Source organism: Vombatus ursinus, unplaced genomic scaffold (assembly GCF_900497805.2).
Source record: "Vombatus ursinus unplaced genomic scaffold, bare-nosed wombat genome assembly UNPS02014786.1, whole genome shotgun sequence".
Taxonomy (NCBI): Eukaryota; Metazoa; Chordata; class Mammalia; order Diprotodontia; family Vombatidae; genus Vombatus; species Vombatus ursinus.
In genome coordinates this window covers 45,068,250-45,085,503 of record NW_020954564.1, presented here as the reverse complement: position 1 = coordinate 45,085,503, position 17,254 = coordinate 45,068,250, and the positions used below count along the sequence as shown (strand labels likewise).

Here is a 17,254-nt window from a genome sequence, read left to right as displayed (position 1 = left end):
TCTCCCAGTAAAATGTAAGTCAAGGACTGTGGTTTTTTGGTTTTTTTTTTGTTTGTTTGTTTTGTTTTTGGCTAGGCAATGGGGTTAAGTGACTTGCCCAGGGTCATACAGCTCGTAAGTGTTATGTGTCTGAGGCCAGATTTGAACGCAGATCTTCCTGAATCCAGGGCTGGTGCTCTATCCACTGTGCCACCTAGCTGCCCCAGACTGTAGTTTTTAAATTCTGTATCCCAGACCCTGGCATAGTAGCTTGTACCTTGGACACAGTAGGCACTTAATGTTCCTTGAATTTTGCTTTGAGGATTCTTTCAGCTCTATGACTGTGTGACTCTATGATTCTAAGTCATTCATTTTACCCTGGCTATCTGATTTTCCTCAAAATAGAGGTTACATAGCAATGGTCCCCAAGGAGTATTAGGGTGGTGGTAGAGGCAGGAAGACCATAGAGTATTCATGTAACTTTCTTCAATTCTGTCTAAAATAGGCTTTTAAGCTGCTATGTTCCCAAGAACAGGCTCAGGACATCTGGATAACAAGTTTGACAAAGGGGTGAACAATGAAGAAAACTGATTTATCTGTATGAGGCTTTTTGTCCATAGCCCCAATATAAATCAACTCCCCAGCTTCCCACTTTCAACAATCCAATTCAAATCAACATTTTTATACATCTATTATGTGCCAGCCACTATGTTAGGTACTAGGGATATAAAGACAAAACAAGACAATCTCTGTGCTTATGGAGCATACATTCTGTTGGGGGGAAACAAGAGTACACAGATGAATTCATACAAAATTTATACAAAATACATGCCAAGTATAGAGGCTCTATGGTGTAGTGGATAGAGAGCTGGTCTTGTAAATAGAAAGTTTTCTTTAGATTCAGGAACCCCAGGTTGCAAGTCTTGCATTTTGTATATTTGCTCTGTGCTGAGTGAATCACTTAACCTCTGTGGTTCAAGACTATAAAATGCAGTACAGATGTCAGTCTGTATTGATAGAGGGAATTTCCTTACCAGAAATTCCTTATGCCATTGAAATCACAGATGAGGCAATAAAAATACAAAGTAATTTTCTGGGGGAGGGGTATAGTGGGGAGAAAGAGAGAACATTAACCACTCTGGAATCAGGAAAGGTCTCATGTAGGATGAAGCACTTGAGTTGAGCATTGAATTCTAAGAGACAGTAGAGAAAGCATTCTGGGTCAACTCCAAATCAACTTATTTTGGGAGTGCTTTTTTTTTTTTTTTTTTAGGCAATTGGGGTTAAGTGACTTGCCCAGGGTCACACAGCTAGTAAGTGTCAAGTGTTTGGTCTGATAGCAAATTTGAACTCAGGTCCTCCTGACTTCAGGGCCGGTGCTCTAGGTGGCAGCGCTACCTAGCTGCCCCTTTTGGGAGTGCTTTTCATATTAGTTTGTGAACTCCAAAGATACAATGAGGAATTCCATATACATAGTAGGCACTTAATAAAGTTTGCTTGGTACTTGTCTAAAATGTAACAAGAAGCTCCTCCTCCACTCATTAGCTTTGTAACTAAGAGAAAATGTAATGCCTTGAAGGCAGAAATTGTAGTGGATCTGAACCCATTCCCCAAATAAGAATTTAATAAATATTTGTTGAGTTGAATTGAATTGACAGAGATACCAGACTAGGAACTTTTGATTCTATTTACTAAACTGGCCAGATCTATTCTCCAGCAGCTTCTGGTTGGGGAGACAGGATAATACATAAAAGGGAACTAGAGGCACAGAGGTCTCAAGAAAAGGGCCTAATGAGGGTTATGGATAAGGTATATTGGAAAGAGAACTGGATTTGGAATCAGAAGATAATCTGTATTCAAATCTTAGCTCTTCCACTTACTACCTGTATGACTTTGGGGGCAGCTAGAGTTCAGAGTTCCTGAGATCATATCTGCCCTCAGACATTTATTAGCTGTGTCACTTAACTGCTGTTTGCCTCAGTTTGTAATTGTAAAATGGGGATAATAACAATAACTCTTACTTTCCAGATTATGGTGAGGACCAAATGATATATTTGCAGAGCACTTAGCCTATGCTAAGTGCACATTGTAGGCACTTAATAAATACTTGTTCCCTTCTCCCCTTGGTCAAGTCAACCTCGGTAAGATCAATTTTCTCATCTTTTACAGATGAGAGTGTTGGGCTAAATGACCTCAGAGAGCCTTTTTAGCCCTAAATCTATGATCCTATGACTTGTGTGAGTTTGGGCAAGTCTCTCTGAGCCTCATTTTGTCTCACAGCCTTCCCAGCTCTATAACAATTGGGTACAGCATAATCTTCATGCAAGATGAAGGGTAATAAGAGGTGAGAATGCATATGTTTTAATATTTGCTGACAAGAGTGACAGGGGCTTATTCTCCAAGGTTCTCACCAAGGCTGAGTCACTAAATCAACGTGTGACCTTGGACAAATCATCTTATTTCTCCTACCCAATTAGAATGTAAGCTCCCTGAAGGCAGAGACTGTTCTTATCCCCCGAAGTGCTGGGCACGTGGCCTGGCACATATTAAGCATTCAATACCCGCCGCCAGCGGGCTCCCGGTCCCCCCCCCCCAAAAAAAATCAAAGCCATTCATTCATTTCTCCAGTGCCGGTTTCTTCTGTAAAATGATAGGATTTGACTAAATAATTTCAAATTATCACAAAATTTCAGAGCTTAGACTTAGAGCCCCTCTAAGTCCACTTCCTCCCTCATTTTACTGAAGAGGAAATTGAAAACCCAGAGGAGCGAAGCGATTTGCCAAGGTTACAAGACATCAAGTGGAAGGACTCTCATCCATTGCACTTGTCATAGAGCACCTAGGGTCATTTAAATAAACCGAATAAGCATTTATTGAAGCTTTAGATAGCGCTGAAAAGGCTCCAGTCGAACCCACATTTTACAGCCGATGGAGAGCGAACTGCCCTCCGCCAAGGTCACAAATGGTAAATAGCAGGGCGGAGACTCGAACCTGAGACCTCGGACTCCAAACCTAGTGCTCTTTTTAACGCACCCTGCTGCCTTCCAGCAGTGAAGCCAGTCATTTTATAAAAGGCCAACACCCCCTCACCCCTCGACCACCAGTACTTTAAGCTCTCTCTCCCTCTCCTCTCTCCTGGTCCCCACCATCTCCTTTTGCCTGGAATCAGCCCCCAGCAAGCACCCCAAGGAGCGAGGTCCTGCGGGTAAATGGGGCCAGAAGGGCTCCTAGGTAAGGAATGCTGTCGCCTCCGCCTCCTCCGGGAAGCGTCAGAGTTTCCGCGCCCCAAGCACGCAGCTCGCGCACGCTCCTAGGTCCCTAGCTCCAACAATGGCGCAGCAGGGCTCAGGTGTAGCCCTGGGAACGTGGGGAGCGGGGGAGGGGGGGAAGGGGAGGGGCCAGAGAAAAGCAGGGATACGATTTCTTTCGCTCCGGCCCAGGCAGGTGCGGCCTGCCGAGTCGGCAGTTCCCACGCGTGCGCACTAGCGCGCCCCAGGTGCGTAGTTGGCGCAAGCCGCGGCAGGCGCTGGCTCAAGCTCTCAGGTGCGGCACAACGGGCCGAAGGGGGAAAGACAGAGAAGGAAAGGAGGGGGGGCGAGGCGAGAGCGAGGGGCGGGCTTCCGTTCCTCAGTGGCGGCGGGGCCCGCCCCTTCCCCGGGCCCACCAATGAGGGGACCCAGAGAGGTCACGTGCTCGCCGTCGAAGCCCCGCTCGCCGCCAGAGCAGCCGCGGCCGCAGCAGCAGCAGCAGGAGCCGGAGCCGCCGCCGCTAGACCGAGGAGCCGGAGCTGAGGAGGCGGCGGCGGCGGCGGCGGTGCGGGGAGCTCAGAGGGAGCCCGCGTTTGGGCCCGGCAGCGGGAAGTGGGCGCTGGCTGGGGTAGGCGTCAGGGGGCGGGCGGGCAGTCGGCGGTTGGAGGCGGTTGACTGCGGCCGTTGTGGCGGTTGGGAGCCGGCCGAGCGCTGCTCCGCATTGTTTATTGTGTGTGTCCTTAGCAGCAGCAGCCGCGGCCACGGGGAGCCCCGGGGAGCTTGGAGCCGGGGGAGGGATCCTAGCGCCTCCCCCACCTCTCCCGGGCCCGGCCCCGGCGGGGAGGATGGGCGGGCTTTGTATCCGCCGCCGCCGCGGCCGCCGCGTCCCGGGAACGACAAGGGCAGGACGGTACATTCACCTTTGGAGGGGGAGGGAGAAGAGGACGAAGATGAAGCATGGGTTATGTATGGGAGAGAGAGCCCGCGCTCAGCCTGACCAGATCCGGGAAGGGGAGAGGCTGGTTGGTCGAGGATGGAGACGTGGGGGGGGGGGGGGGGGGGGGGGGGGAGGGGGTGAAGGGGGGGCTCGAAAATGGAGAGAGGGTGGGGAGCTTCCAGGGTGGGGAGAGGATGGTGGGAGGGTCGAGGGTGGGGAGAGGGTGATGGGAGGGTCGAGGACGGGGGTGGGTGGGAGTGTGGGCCTAGAAGATGGGGGAGAGAGATGAGGCTCGAGGATAGCATAGAGGGAGGGGGTTCGACGACGGGGAAGAGTGGGGGGCTCGAGGATGGGGTGAGAGGGTGGAGGCCGAAGATGAGATGAAAGTATTTGGGGGGTCAAGAATAAGGAGAGGGAGGCAGTGGGGTGGGTATAGTGAACGGTAGAGGCAGGAAGGATCAGTATAGGGAGTTGTGGGACCCACGGGGTTAAAGTGGGGAGAGGTGGGCGATGGCACCCACTATGATGGGTGTAGTAAGTGATTTGGGATTCTTATTCCAAGGAGGAAGGCTTGGGTGGTGGGGGGGGTAGGGAGGAGGAATTTTTTTGGTAAGGTGAAGCACAGCAAAGCATATTCTGGGTAAGGCAGGGATAGTGAGGATAGACTGTAACTTACCTGGTAGGTAGGGCAGGGGGTGTGTGGGGGGGTTAATAGAGCGTGGTATACGGTAATGGGGAATAGGTAGAGAAGAAGAGATGGAAGTGATGCAAAATTCTTGAGTTTGGCTTAGGAATAGAACCAGAATGTAAGGGCATGATTGTTGGAGTTTGAAGAAGTCAGAAAGGGCCTAAGTTAGGTGATTAGAGGTAAAAATAGGGTTTCTGGTTAGAGAAGAAAGTGAAAGGATGGTAGGGTGCTAGGGTTGTGTAAAATTGATTAGGCTTATGGATTAGAGGTTAGCATAGAGCTGATATGTTGGAGACAAGATTCTACTATTCATGATAATGGAAAGTTGAAGGGCATATTTCCCAAGATGCAAAAGCATTGTTCCTAGGGCAATGGAGTTTGACTGGATATGGTTCTAGAACCCTTTGAATGGGGAGGTGGTAAATGATAAGCAGCTTCTGGTCATCTTTAAGTTAGATTTGTGTTTAAGCTTTGATACTTACTAGCCTTGTGAACAACTTGAGGTTACTTGAGCTTTCTGAACCTCTGTACTTACCTGCAAAATTCTGAAAAATAATACTTGAACTACTTCACGGGGCTGTCAGATTGTTTTGGAACCGGGAGTTTAAGCTGGACCTAAGTGCAAAACTGCAAGATTAGAGGAAGCATGGAAGGGAGGGTTGGGGGAAGGCTTTGAGATTGTGGGGCAACCCTCTGTACTGTTAGGTGTATGATACTTAGGGCTAAAAGTCCTGAACTTGAGTGCCAAGGATCTTGGACTGGAGGATACATGAATGTTCAAACTTTCCAGGTAAGGTGTAGCTGGAGGGCAACAGAAAACAGGAAGATACTGTCTCCTGGTGATAGGCCATACACTTAGAGCCAGTTAGAGGTCATCTTAAACTGGAGGTTTAAGGTCTGGACCTCAAGCTTAAAGGGAACCTTAAATTTCATAAGAGTCACAGAATGTTAGAACTTGGAGGGAACTTATATGGCCTCCATTCCAATCCCCTCTTGAAGGTGACTTGCTCAGGGTCTCATAAGTAGTCATTGGCAGAATTGAGATTGTAACCCAAGTCTTCCCAGTTCCATATTCAGTACTCTTCCACTGCATCATGCTGTCCTTCTAATTTAGCATGTAAAGAACTCTTTTGACTGTGTATATGAATTGTGGCTGCCTGAAAACTGTTTTGCTTTTGTTTTTTTGGACACAAAAGCCCAGTAAAGTGTTGTTCAGTTAAAAAAATTTAAGTTATTGCACTTTTTCATTTTGTTCTTTTGTTTTCAAGTATCTATTATGGCTCTGGGCCTTCAAATGTGACAGTGACTGGAGGCTGTCTGTGGAGATTCTGCAAATATTGTGGTGTTCTGGTTAATTGGGGTTAGTTTTTAGGTAGAAGATAGGAATTTTATCCTGGTGACCTAGTCATTGGGGTGGAGTACTTGGGCTCTTCCAGTTTTGTAGGCCTGCTCTCTGAGGCCTCACAGGGAGAAAATGGGTCTGCAGAAATTTATTTTGCCTTTCGAGCCTCGTTGGGTCTATTCTCTGACATCCTGCTGGGCCGGTCTGGCTTCTTCCTGTGCAGCTAGCTTTAGAGCTGGTGAAGAGAGCAGGTTCTGTGACTGCTGCAGGCATTGTTCCACTAGCCTGCCAAACACATGGGGAAATAACTGTTAGGGGTTTGAGAACAGACATTTTAGTGTCATTCCCATTCTGTGTTCTGTGGCTAGTGTTACATTCTTTGGTATTTGGAAGGATCAAGGAAACTTGCTTTGACTGCCTCAGTAAACTAGGGGGTTCCCTAGTAGACTAGTGAGGGGTGGCCCTATTCAGTGTCCCTAAATTTAGACTATTTAGACATTTTGATCATATTCATCAGAAATGGTATTGCTTCTCTGACTTTATATGAAGTGAAATGTCCCTTGTGTGGTTTTAAAACAAAAGACTAACTTGTGAGCTTTCTGCACAATTGTTTCAACTTTTGACAATTTAGAAAATGTCTGTGGACATTTTTAGTTAAGGGTATTCTTACGAAGTCTCTCCTTTGACTGAATTTTAACTATAAACAGAGGCAGGTTAAGTGGATAGAGGCTAAGCTTAAAATAATTTGAATTTGTAAATGTGCACATTTTGAATTTATTATTCTATTAGAATAAACTATCTTTAACCTAATAGATTTTTAAAAATCCAGATCATGAACTAGCAAACTAAGAGAATGCATATATCCCATGTTCTCTTTGAAAGGGGGATGAGTTTTTGAGGATGTGATGTGCCACAGATTTCAGCTATACGTACTGTGACACCTACTGGAAGCTTTATTGAGGTGTGATAAGCCTATGGAATACTGTGATTGGCAGTCATATTTGACCTTAAGTCTTTGACAGTGATTTGAGTGGTTTTGGACAAGAAGAATGGGGATAACCTTTGAAAATTCCTGTCAGCATTGCTAATTTTTTCTTTTTCATTTCCCATTTTTTTGTGTGAGGCCATCTGAGTGATCTAGGGCAAAAGGGACTCAAACTGATTGTTAGAGTTGGAAAAAAAATGGCCTTAGAACATAGAATGTTAGAACTGGGTGAGGGATGTTAGAAATTGTCTACTTGTTCAACACTTTTTTCTTTCTTTTTTTTTTTTTGGTGAGGCAGTCAGTGTTAAGTGACTTACCCAGGGTTCCACAACTTGTAAGTGTCAAGTGTCTGAGACCAGATTTGGATTCAGGTCCTCTTGACTCCAAGGCCAGAGCTCTATCCACTGTGCCACCTAGCTGCCCCCAACACTTCTATTTTAACTCGTAGGAAATAGGTCTAGTACTGTGTAGATACTAGTACAATTTTAGGATCCTTGTTATACTTCAGAATCTTATGAAGTACGAGGCTCAGGACAGTCATTTCTAGATTCTTCACAATATTCCAAATTTATGAACCTCTGAACTCAGACTAGCTCTTGAATACTTCAGACTTGGGAGTCTACATAACTGGGTTCCAGTTTCTATTTTTCCAGTGACTTGCTGGATGAGACACTTAATCCCTTTATACTCCTTTCTTCTACAGAAACCTGATCCTTCTCTGTCTCAAGGGAATTGAGATGGTTTATATTAAGTAAGTTTGAGTCCTTTGAAAGAATAGAGCTAAGTAAATACTAGTCATAAACATTATTTCCTTCTGTCCTTTCCCATCTACCCACCCCTTTCTGCAGAATTAAAAAGTAGTTAATGCTTTCTGTACTGAGCCATTTGGATGTTCAGTGTGCAGTGGGTACATTGGATGAAGGAGAAATTCTCTTTCTTTGAATTGTAGTTACTCTGCAAAATGAGGCTGTCTTCTTTGCTGTATAGGATATATAGCTGTCTCATATATGCAGTATTCTGTTGCTGAGTGCTGGTCTGGTCTGGATTCTTCAGTCATAATTACTTATGAGGGACATGTATTTGCTGGCTATTGCTGAAGGTTGTTTCTACAGAAACTAACATAAGTCAGTTTGGGCTGCTAAACACCTGGGTAATAAAAAAAGATAATGCTCCTTTGCAATAAGTTTTGTAAGTAATCAAAATTGAATTTTCATTGTCTTTTTGAATAACTTGAAAAGAGAAATGACATTCCCTCAAAGCAAGTGCATTTGATTTGAATGCTTTTTCATTTTTTCATTTTTTTAAAAGTTAATTTCTATACTCCTAGAATCAAAGAGTGAGCTGGAAAGTACCTTATACAATAGAAAGTCAAAATATAGAAAGTTAGTGATAGCAGGAATTTCAGAATTCATCTTTTATAGATAAAGGAACTGAGGCCCTGGGAGATCAAGTAATTTTCCCCAAGGTCACCTGAAAAGTTAGTTACAGATCCAAGAGGAGAACTCAGTTCTCTCCAGTTCACTGCTTATCTCTCCTGTACCATATTGCTGTTTATTGAGATGCTGCTGCATGATTTCTAGTCCCATTGACAGTTCACAACTCTTTCTGAGGGAATGATTTTAAAATTGTGTGTGTGTGTGTGTTGTGGTTTAATTTTGAAAAGCCTCCAAATGCTGGTTATGATTGACATGGCAAAATGTAAATAGTAAATTGCTTTATTAGTCATTAATTTATTTCACCAGAGGGTTGTGACATTGAGCTTCATTCATTCATGGTAAAATGTAAATAGTAAATTGCTTTATTAGTCATTAATTTATTTCACCAGAGGGTTGTGACATTGAGCTTCATTTGTAATTTCTCTTTCTGCTGACTGACAGGGTTCACTAGTTGGTGGAACAATTGAGGGGTCTTTTGCATTTTACCTCATTTTTATTTTTCACATAGTTTTTTTATTGGAGGATTGGTTGTTTTTTTTTTTTTTCCAGAATCTGTTCAGCTGTAGAAAAGCTATTCCTGAATAGGTAATTATACAACTTCATAGTCTAATCAAATTTTAGGAAACTATTGAGATGTTAGTTAAATTTATATGGCAATTAAAATTGAAAGAATGAAATGAGACCAGATTAATAGTGATAAAATCAAATATTGATGTGAAATTGGAGGATCTGTAAGTCTTTAATATAGGTCCCTCTACTTAAATAATGAGTTGACTAGATGAATTTATCTCATCTATACCTAATTTGAATATTTCTTGCTTTCAAGGTTATAGAATCATTCAGGGTTATACAATCCTATAATATTAGATTCTGAAAGGACTTGAGAACATAGAATGTTAGAAGTGGAAGAGAATTCTAAAATTGTCTTGTCCATCCCCTTCATTTTATGGAATGGAGGAAGCTCGGTACATAGAGATGAAATGCCTTTCTTAAAGTCACACAGCAAATTAAGTAAATGTAGCTGGTGTCCTTGTCAGGTGTTCTTTCTACTATATGATGGCATTCTTTAAGTGTAACCCCGTTTGATAGGTAGTCTAGGGATCCAGGTGTTTGGTTTCCTGGTTACATTTAACATGACATAATACGACTATCAGAAATATTGTATTCATTAGTTTATTCATCTTCAGTAGAATTCAAATGGGGTACAATTGTTTGTCTCAATAATAAAATCACAGCCTTTTTGAATTGTGTGACTTCATGGCTCATTTCCATTTGAAAAGTGAGAATTCTGCAGCAGGTTGTGTAATAAATCCCTTGGCATTTCTAGGTCACTGCTAAGGTGTAGCTCTTTACTGCTCTGCACCTGCAGTTTTTTTGCTCATCTGCAGTATATTCCAGGTGCCAGGGCTTTTCATAACCTCCCATTGGTCTGCTTAGCTTTTATTTATTGAAATGAATTTAACCATTTCAGTGCAGGTAACCACTGTCCTAAAGTCAGTGGAGAAGGGATACATAAAATTTTGGAAGGAGTTTAGCTGCTATGTATTTTTTTTTCTGTCTGCTGTCATAGTGTCCTAGAATCATGGAATGTCATAGTTGTAAGAGACTTTAGAACACAGAATAGAATGTTGAACATTGGAGCTAAAGTGATTAGATTAGGGTTCATCTAATCCAGAGCTTTTTAACCTGTTTTCTGTCATGGACCTCTCTGACAGTCTGGTGAAATCATTGAACCCCTTCTTAGAATGTTTTTAAATGTGTATAATAAAATACATAAGCTTATAAAGGAAACCAGTTATTTAAATACATATATCACAATGTTTCAAAACAAATTCATGGACCCCAGGGCTAACAAACTCCTCATCTAGTCTGACCCTTTTCATTTTAAATAAGGAGAAACTGAGGTCTAGAGACTTGAAGTGACTGGCCCAAGGTCACATACCTAATTATGGAATGTCAGAATTAGAATAAATGTCTTCTGCCTGGTTCTTCCTGTGTAAAATGACGCAGGATTAGATGACCTCTGAGTCCCCTTCCAGCTGTTAAATTTATGATTTTATAAATGATAATAAATACAGTTTTCTCATAGAACAGATATTGAAATGGGATATGTGGGAAATTACTAATATTCTGTAACTCCCTTTCCTCTCACGCCCTTCTATCAGCTATGAGCCATGTAGGGACACAGTTTTTGCACATAGTAGGCAGTCAATAAATATTTACTCTGTAAAGTATAGGAGCATTGCTCGTTTCTATTGGTATTTGATGTGAGTACAAAGACTATCACTTGTATTGCTAATGTTATTTTATTTTGAGTTGCTATAACCCTTGTTGGAAATGACTATTCTTGGATTTATTAAATTAAAAAGGAATGAGAGGAAGTACTTCGTGAAAGGGGGAATACAGGTGCTTCTTTCACTTTTCTGTTTAGTTACAAATGAACCTGGAGCTCACCAAACATTATGCATAAATCTTTTTTCTTCCTGGTTACATGATAAGCTATATTACAACTTAATGAGGTTGTGTGGTATATGGAAAGAGCATAGCATTTTGGAATCAGAAGGCCTTAGTTCAGTTTGTGTCCCTCCCATTCATTTGTTATATGACCATATGCAAGTCATTTCCACTTTCTTGGCCTTATTATTCTGTTGTGATAGCTCTGTTTTTGTGCTCGACATTAACCTTTCATGCTTACTAGCTGTATGACCTTGAAAGTCATTTAACTTTGAGTCTTAGTTATCTATAAAATAGGGATAACTTGTACTAATTTATAGGATAGCTGGGAGGAAACTTTGTATATCTTAAAAACCTATGTAGAAATGTGATATTATGCATACCTCTGATCCTGACATTTTTGTCCAGAGAACCATTCAATGATTTTCTATTGTCTTTATGATAAAGTCCAAACTCCTTAAAATGATATTCAAGGCCTTCCTTATTTTGTCTACTGCAATCAATGTCTTTCCACTTTTATCTACCATAACCTTGATGTCAAAACTAGATGACTTTCAATTCCTTCTCCTAGGCTGTTCTGCTTCAACTTTGTTAACACTCTTTCCCATGCCTGGTGTGCTTCTCATCCATCTCTGATTTATTGAAATTTTGTCCGTTCTTCAAGGCCTAGCTCAAGCATCATCTTCTCCACCAAGCCTTCTTTGATTTCTTACCTTTCCCATTCTTCCCTAAAGAGGTTGCTTTCCTTTAACCTTTGTAGTACTTTGTACCCTTAACACATTTACTTTATTATCTGCACTACTGTTTTTCCCCTCCGTGGTATGTTTGTGCCTTTTTTATGTTGTATCTTCTGTGGGATTATAAACTTCGTGAAGGCAAAGACTACGCATTATCTTTTTATCTCCTCCAGGACCTACCACAGTTTTTGATATAAAATAGACACTTCAGTAGTGGTTGAATGAATAAGAGAGTTGTGCTAAATTCCATAACAACAGCAACCATAGAGGTTTTCCTTTTTTTATTCTCTAGCATCATGCATGGTATCAGATAGACCCTTAATAAATTTTTTTGTGAGGGGAAGCTAGGTGGCCCAGTGGTTAGAGCACTGGCCCTGGAGTCAGGAGGACCTGAGTTCAAATTTGACCTCAGACACTTACTAACTGTGTGACCGTGGGCAAGTCACTTCACCCCAATTGCCTTCCTTCCTCCCCACCCCCCAGTTATTTTTTGTGGGAAATAGATACAATGCTGGCTTCTGAATTCCAGTATTAGCTTTTTGTTTATGATGTTTTTTAATCCATAAGTTCAGAGTTTACAGATCTGTTACATATTGTTTATGACATCCTTATGAGATAAATGATATGCTCCTTTACTTTTTTACATATGGAGAAACTGAGATACAAGGAACAGGTGTTAGCAACCTTTCAGAGAAAACTTATCTGAAGTGTTGTGCCAAGTTGCTGATTGTTCAAAGGAAAGAATACCTGATTTGCAGTTGTAGGCTTCTTTATTTAAGTACCAGCTCTTCTGTTCTACCAGCTGTGTGACTTGGGACAATTCACTTAATCATTTAAAAAGTATTAAGCACCTGCTTTGTGTAGGTACTTCGCTTCTCTTTTTCAGGAGGTGGGAGTTGATTAACTGAATTATGAGAATGGCAGTTGAGGCAGTTACTATGGGATAGCTTTACAGTCATTCAGCAAGCATTTACTAAACTCTTACTGTGTATGAAGCACACTATGCTAGGTATTGGGGATGTAAAGACAAAAATCGAATAGCTCCTGTTTCCAAGGAGCTTACTTTTCAGAACAAACATTTACAAATATAAGTATCTTCAAACTATGTACAGAATAAATATGAGGTAATTTTTAGGGGCAAGACATTAGCAACTTGGGGCATCAGGAAAACCACATAAGAAGTGATATTTGAGGTGAACTTTGAAGGAATTTAGGATTCCAAGAAGTAGAGGCAAGGAGGGAGTATGTTGCAGGCATAGGGGACTATAAAGAGGCCACAGTCACATACATGATCAGATAGTGATGGGAGATATAATATTATGAGGAAGGAACAGTAAGTATATCAGATTGGTTGGACTACATGATAGAATGCAGGAAGGGGAGTAACTATATGGTCTTGGAAAATGAAAAGTAAGTTGGAGCCAGGTTGTGAAGGGCTTTAAATGCCAAACAAAGAAGTTTGTATTTCATCCTGAGGTAGTAGGGAGGTACTAGAGTTTATTGAGAAAGGGAGTGATTATAGTCAGATCTGTGTTTTTAATAAATCACTTTGGCAGCTTTGTGGAGGAGGGATTGGAGAGGGGAGAGCCTGGAAATAGGGAGGCCAAGAGTGGATGAGGGTAGTATGAGCTGAGAGAAGGGGATAGGTGAGATGAATCGTGAAGATAGAATTAGATGAGATTTGGCACCTAGACATGGAGGATTAGAGAAAGAAAAGAGTTGACTATGGTAGGATTGTGAAGCTAGGTGACTAGAAAGACGGTAGTTCCCACAAGAGAAATGGCAAGTTTGGGGCTGGGAGGAGGGGGAGAAGATGAATTCTGTTTTAGACATGCTAAGTTTGAAATGCCTGTGGAACATCTGCTTGGAAATGTTCAATAGACAGTTGGTGATGTAGGCCTGGAGCTTAGGGGAAAGATTAGGGACGAATATAGAGATTTAATAGTCATCTGTGTAGAGATGATAATTGAACTCCTGAGAATTGATGAGGTCACTAAGAAAGAAAACGAAGCAAAATTTCTTAACCTAGGGTCTGTGAACTTTATTTTATTTATTTAATTTTTTTTGGAGGCAATTGGGGTTAAATGACTTGCCCAGGGTCACTTAAGTGTCTGGATTTGAACTCTGGTCCTCTTGATCCCAGGGCTGGTGCTTAACACTGTGTCACCTAGTGGCTCTGGGTCTGTGAACTTTTCAAAAAGTTTTTTTCAATTCTGAATTCTCCCTCCCTGCTTCCCATCTTCCACCACTTGAGAAGGCAAGAAAAACAGAGCCTGTATGTATTGCCATGCCAGTCACATTCCCACGTTGTCCCCCCCCCCCGAAAATATGCTTCATTCTGGACTCCAATCCATCAGCTCTCTGTATGGATAATATGTTTCAGCTGGACTCCAATCCATCAGCTCTCTGTATGGATAATATGAATCCTTTGGGATTATAATTGGTCATTATGTTGATCGGAGTTCCTATGTCTTACAGAGTTGTAGAATAGTTGCTGCTTTGCATTGGTATAGGTAGCTTTCTCACTAGGAGTTCCCTACACTGGTGAAATCATAGATTTGTACCCATGTGCAAAAGTGCATCACATAGGTACAATACATGTCTGGGAGTCATTACTAATTTTAGAGGTCACTGAAGGCTTTATGGAGAAGGTCTTGTATGAGTTGGACTTTTAGATTAGTAGTGAATTCAATAGGTAAAGAAAAGGAGAGAAAACATTCCTGGCACAGGGACAGTATGAGCAAAGACATGGAGATGACTTCTATCCCAAAACTTCACAGAAAGTCAGAGTTCTGTTATTTTTATTGTATGAATTGTTCTGGTTCTGCTTACTTTGCATCAGTCATGAATGTGTTTTTTAAAAATATTTTAATAAATGTATTTAAATGTTTGCTTTGCAATCCTATGCATTTTATTTAAAAAACCTTATTCAGAGAAAGGGGCCATAGGCTTCACTAAATTGGCAAAAGGGAGTCCGTCAGACACACCCAACCTCTACGTGACAAGTAAGAATCCCTGGTTCTTAACAGAGAAGAAAGCCCAGGATACAGTCTTGGGATACACTCAGAGTTAGGGGCTACAGTATCAAGCAAAGGAGACTGAAAAGGAGTAGGCACACAGGCAGAAGAATAAAGACAGCAGTATCATGAAAACCTAGAGAGAAGAGAGTTTCCTATAGGAGAGTGTATCTTGGAGGATAAGGGTAGTCAAATTGTCAAATGCTGTAGAGACGTCAAGAAGGATGAATGTTGAGAAAAGGTAGTGGGATATGCCAGTTAAAAAGATCCATGGTAAATTTGAAGAGAGCTATTTCATTCAAGTAATAAGATCTAACAGTAGATTGCATGTAGTTTAGAAGAAAGAGAATAAATGGAAGCAAGGAGAGAGGATAGCTTTTTCTAGGAATTTGGCTTTGAAAAAGGAGATTTAGGATGATAATTTGAGGAGATAAAAGCGCCAAGCAAAATGTTTTTATGTATGAAAGATACCTGGGTGGTTTGTAGGCAGCAGGAAATAAACCAGTATTTATGGAGAGATTGAAAATTAGAAGGAATGGTTGTGGGGAATCAAGGGTACAAATTCTCAATGAAGGAGTCTCTCATCAGATGAAATACAGTGCTCGAGATGGTAGAACAATGTTGATCAGTGATAAGGACCCAGATGAAGTCATACTCCATGCCCTTGTAATGGTTGAAAATGTTTCCTCATCTAGAGAGTGTGGGTAATAAAGCTTTGTACTACTTGCTTCATATTTTTTTGTGAGGAAAGTGCTTTGTAAAGCATAACATGCTATAGAAATGTAAATCATCATTATCATAAACAAGTTCAAGAACAGAAGTGAGCCCAGGGACAGGCCAGACAGAATAGTGTTCTTTTAAACTTTTCCAAAAGTTGAGGTGTTCCAGGGAAAGCAGAATGGACCAGAGAGGGTAACTGGCCCCCCTGCAAACATGTATAAACAACTTTTCTGCAGCTTGGGTTACAATAAATCTTTAGTTTATACCATGTACCATAGGTTATTTATCTCCCTGTTACATTCAACAAATATTTATTAAGTCCTTTGTGCTAAGCACTGGGAGAGTTATAAAGTTTATGTAAGGTATATATATATAGTCCTTTTATTGTGTTGGATGATACCTAACATTTTAATAATGCTTTAAGATTTGTCTTATCTCGTTTAATCTTTATGGTTCTGTTGTTGATACTATAGATATTATTTACATCTTACAGATAGGAAAGTTAAGAAGTTAAATGATTATCAGTGCTTATGCAGGTAATAGGTATTGGTCGTCATGTAAACCCAGCCTATCCAGTTTTCTTTCTAGTGTGCCATGTTGCCTTGTGCCTTAAAGTGCTGGGGATGGGGGTGGGAGTGAGGGGTGATGAAGCGGTATCATGTAACGAATACAGAACTGGCCTGGGAGTTATAAAGACCCGGATTCATGGACAAGTCACTTAATCCTTCAGTACCCCGGGCAATTCTCTAAGATTGTAAGTTGTAGAATAGTTGCTGCTTTGCATTGGTATAGGTAACTTTCTCACTAGGAGTTCCCTACACTGGTGAAATCATAGATTTGTACCCATGTGCAAAAGTGCATCACATAGGTACAATACATGTCTGGGAGTCATTACTAATTTTAGAGATCACTGAAGGCTTTATAGAGAAGGTCTTGTGTGAGTTGGACTTTTAGATTAGTAGTGAATTCAGTAGGTAAAGAGAAGGAGAGAAAACATTCCTGGCATAGGGACAGTGTGAGCAAAGACATGGAGATAACTTCTATCTCAAAACTTCACAGAAAGTCATCCAGAAGCCCATGTGCAAAAAGAAAGGGAGCAGACAGTAGAACTAGTGCCAGTGCTGTCATTCAAGTCTGTAGCCTTCCACTAGACCAGAGATACATGTATCCTGCAAGGTTCTCTGTTAGGAGGCAGTATGACAGGAGGACTCTCCTGTTCCAGGGAGTTCAGGAAGGTCAGAAGGCTCCAGGGTGGGGAGGGAACAACAGGAATCAGTGCAGGTGTGGTAACATTCAGATTGGAACAGCCCAGACATCCAGGGCTTCTTAGTTTCCAAAACTTTTTTCTGAGGTGCCATTGATCCATGAAGATCCAATGCTCCTACTCTCAAAGATACAAGAAGGTGGACCCTCACACTAGGAGGTAGAGGTCAGAGTAAGAACCCAGGTGAGCCAGGGAACTAGTGATGGAGAAATGAATAAACTAAAGAAGACACCAACCAGTTAAAAAAAAAAAAGTTATTGCAGATCTATAGATGCCCCAATACAAGGAGAGGGTAACTCCCTTGTGACTTGTAAGCAGGAACTCAAAGGAAAAAAAGTGTATTTTCCACAAGTATTGCATGAATACAAAGAAAAAATAAAGCCAGAGATTAAAACAAACAAACTCTGGAGAAGAGAATTGAAAATAGAATAAATAGAAAGGACAGTT

At 41.6% G+C, this 17,254-nt stretch overlaps 1 protein-coding gene across 3 annotated transcripts in view; it reads left to right on the top strand.

Moving 5' to 3' along the window:
• Positions 1–3,780: 3,780 nt before the first annotated feature.
• Positions 3,781–17,254, top strand: part of LOC114047032 (spermatid perinuclear RNA-binding protein) — a 136,988-nt gene continuing 123,514 nt past the window's right edge. For all 3 annotated transcript variants that reach the window (XM_027867693.1, XM_027867692.1, XM_027867694.1), the window contains exon 1: positions 3,781–3,855. The gene's annotated coding sequence lies outside the window, so the exon portion shown is untranslated. The remainder of the gene's footprint in view (positions 3,856–17,254) is intronic.